The following is a 4,023-nucleotide window of genomic DNA, read 5'->3' as shown; positions in this document are numbered from 1 at the left end:
CTCGGGCCCACACTTGTGTTTTTCTCGAATATATGGTTCAAGTGTGCCACTTTGGGCACTTTTGGACATTTTGTCCCCACACAACTTTCTTGCCTTGGTAGATAGGGTCTTGTGATCTTGGGCAAAAAGATGCACCAAGATTTAGTCTAACTTTCGTTCTTGTACCGCAAAGCGCTATCTCAAACACCCGAGGAGATAGAAAGTGATTATGTTCGGTATATCGGTCTTCCATGGCCTACTATGGTAAACCCCTGCAGGTATGCAACCGAAGGTGCTTGGTACATGTATTTGGTGCAATATCGGTGCAAAGTAGGTGTTTCCTTGATCGGGCTATAACTTTCTTGGTTGATGTTGGATTGCTTTGCGGTCTTCGGGGGATAGTTAGGGAACATGTTGGCCAACATTTCCTTATTCCTCAGCCTGGCCGTACCTCTTACCGTCTAGGCGGTATACATGCTCTAAGTTGGAACTTGTGTTCCTTTGGGTAACTTCTCTGACTTTGACGCTTAATAACTTTCGTTCATATGCAGTCTAAGCTCTGCAACTCTCAGGAAAGCTAGTACTACTCATTTCCTTTCCATATCAGTCTTTGGCTTGTCGATCCGATGTCTACAGCCTTACTTATTCACGTTCCCTGTGAAGGTAGGTTTTTGCCCATTTTCCAGTTCATGTGGTAACATTCCCGGACTTTGCCGGCTTTCTCTTCATGTGGTAACTTGCTTGCTCATGTGGTAACTTGGAAGTGTATTTCTGACAGACCCAATCTGGGACTTAGCCGATTTTTCTCTTCATATCATATGGATCCATCACTAGGCCATCTTGCTTGCTTGTGTGGTAACTTGATAGTGTATGTCTGACAGACCCAATCTGGGACTTAGCCGATTTTTCTCTTCATATCATATGGATCCATCACTAGGCCATCTTGCTTGCTTGTGTGGTAACTTGGAAGTGTATTTCTGACAGACCCAATCTGGGACTTAGCCGATTTTTCTCTTCATATTATATGGATCCTGGACTTAGCCGATTTTTCTCTTCATATCATATGGATCCATCACTAGGCCATCTTGCTTGCTTGTGTGGTAACTTGGAAGTGTATTTCTGACAGACCCAATCTGGGACTTAGCCGATTTTTCTCTTCATATCATATGGATCCATCACTAGGCCATCTTGCTTGCTTGTGTGGTAACTTGGAAGTGTATTTCTGACAGACCCAATCTGGGACTTAGCCGATTTTTCTCTTCATATCATATGGATCCATCACTAGGCCATCTTGCTTGCTTGTGTGGTAACTTGGAAGTGTATTTCTGACAGACGAAATCTGGGACTTAGCCGATTTTTCTCTTCATATCATATGGATCCATCACTAGGCCATCTTGCTTGCTTGTGTGGTAACTTGGAAGTGTATTTCTGACAGACCCAATCTGGGACTTAGCCGATTTTTCTCTTCATATTATATGGATCCTGGACTTAGCCGATTTTTCTCTTCATATCATATGGATCCATCACTAGGCCATCTTGCTTGCTTGTGTGGTAACTTGGAAGTGTATTTCTGACAGACCCAATCTGGGACTTAGCCGATTTTTCTCTTCATATCATATGGATCCATCACTAGGCCATCTTGCTTGCTTGTGTGGTAACTTGGAAGTGTATTTCTGACAGACCCAATCTGGGACTTAGCCGATTTTTCTCTTCATATCATATGGATCCATCACTAGGCCATCTTGCTTGCTTGTGTGGTAACTTGGAAGTGTATTTCTGACAGACCCAATCTGGGACTTAGCCGATTTTTCTCTTCATATTATATGGATCCTGGACTTAGCCGATTTTTCTCTTCATATCATATGGATCCATCATTAGGCCATCTTGCTTGCTTGTGTGGTAACTTGATAGTGTATTTCCGACAGACCCAATCTCGGACTTAGCCGATTTTTCTCTTCATATTATATGGTTCCATCACTAGGCCATCTTGCTTGCTTGTGTGGTATCTTGAAAGTGTATGTCTGACAGACCCAATCTCGGACTTAGCCGACTTTTCTCTTCATATAATATGGATCCTGGACTTAGCCTGTTATTAGGTTATTATATATGGATCCTGGACTTAGCCGATTATTAGGTTATTATATATGGATCCTGGACTTAGCCGATTTTTCTCTTCATATAATATGGATCCGGGACTTAGCCGATTATTAGGTTATTATATATGGATCCTGGACTTAGCCGATATTTCTCTTCATATAATATGGATCCGGGACTTAGCCAATTTTTCTCTTCATATAATATGGATCCGGGACTTAGCCGATTTTTCTCTTCATATAATATGGATCCGGGACTTAGCCAATTTTTCTCTTCATGTGGTAACGTATGCCAATCGCTCACAAGTCATGGGATAAGGGTACTTGTGTTCTTCCATCTTCTAAGTCCCGCACGGGGACATCGTGATCGCCCCAAGTCCGGAATAGCGCCAAGTCAAGCCCCACGGTGGCCGTGCAGGACCTGGTAGCGGCGGCCCCACTGACAGCACTAATCCGGACTTAGAAATTATATCTTTCTAATCGAACACCACACACGCAACACCACCATACCACCATCTCCTTGCAAGTACCTAAGTACCCGCAACTCCATGGTGAAGGCAATGTCACTCCATCACCAACCTCTTTGCATTGCAAGCACTTGCGTACCTACAACACTCCGAAGAAGGCAACGGCGCGCGATGCTCGACTCCACACACCTCACCACACCACACCACCGATGGCCAGCCAGCCAGCCAGCCCAGCTAAGGGCTAACCCACCAACCAACCACCAATGGCCTAGGCCAGCCGGATCCCACCTTCAAGTCCAAGCACAGCCAAGTGCAAGTACCGCCAAGTGTTCACCAACCAACCATCACACCAGGTCAGCTGGCCAGTACCCACCTTCAAGTGCCATTACCCTCGGGTGCAAGCCCAATCAAGTGTTAACCAACCAACCCGGCCAAGGCAGCCAACAGGCCGGCACCCTACAGCACCGACCCGCCATCACCACCTCAACCGTTGACCATGCAAGTGGCCTCGGACAACAGGTGACACCCGAAGTACATCCGAAGAACGTATATCAAGTGTTTGCTCACCAAGTCCTCAACCAACCCCAAGTACCCGGAGGTACCCAGAGTGTTGGATCCGCCAACCCGTCCCGGCACTCCAAGTCCTTGCGAACCCAAAGTGTTTGCCCGGTAGGGCCATTGTATCACAACGCTTGCGACCATGCAAGTGGCCTCGAACAAGGTGACAGGGGTATCTTCACCAAGTTCTCAACCAACCCCAAGTACCCGGAGGTACCCAGAGTGTTGGGTCCGCCAACCACTACCAGCACTCCAAGTCCTCGCGAACATAAAGTGTTTGCCCGGTAGGGCCATTAGACCACAACGCTTGCTAACCATGCAAGTGGTCTCGGACAACAGGTGACACCCGAAGTACATCCGGAGAGTGTACAACAAGTGTTTGTTCACCAAGTCCTCAACCAACCCCAAGTACCCGGAGGTACCCAGAGTGTTGGATCCGCCAACCCGTCCCGGCACTCCAAGTCCTTGCGAACCCAAAGTGTTTGCCCGGTAGGGCCATTGAATCACAACGCTTGCTACCATGCAAGTGGCCTCGGACAACAGGTGACACCCGAAGTACATCCGGAGAGTGTACAACAAGTGTTTGTTCACCAAGTCCTCAACCAACCCCAAGTACCCGGAGGTACCCAGAGTGTTGGATCCGCCAACCCGTCCCGGCACTCCAAGTCCTTGCGAACCCAAAGTGTTTGCCCGGTAGGGCCATTGAATCACAACGCTTGCTAACCATGCAAGTGGTCTCGGACAACAGGTGACACCCGAAGTACATCCGGAGAGTGTATATCAAGTGTTTGTTCACCAAGTCCTCAACCAACCCCAAGTACCCGGAGGTACCCAGAGTGTTGGATCCGCCAACCCGTCCCGGCACTCTAAGTCCTTGCGAACCCAAAGTGTTTGCCCGGTTGGGCCATTAGATCACAACGCTTGCT

This window comes from Anopheles ziemanni (assembly GCF_943734765.1).
Source record: "Anopheles ziemanni chromosome X unlocalized genomic scaffold, idAnoZiCoDA_A2_x.2 X_unloc_25, whole genome shotgun sequence".
In the NCBI taxonomy this organism is placed as follows: Eukaryota; Metazoa; Arthropoda; class Insecta; order Diptera; family Culicidae; genus Anopheles; species Anopheles ziemanni.
The sequence above is the reverse complement of the archived record's forward strand: the minus strand, read 5'-3'. Positions refer to the sequence as shown.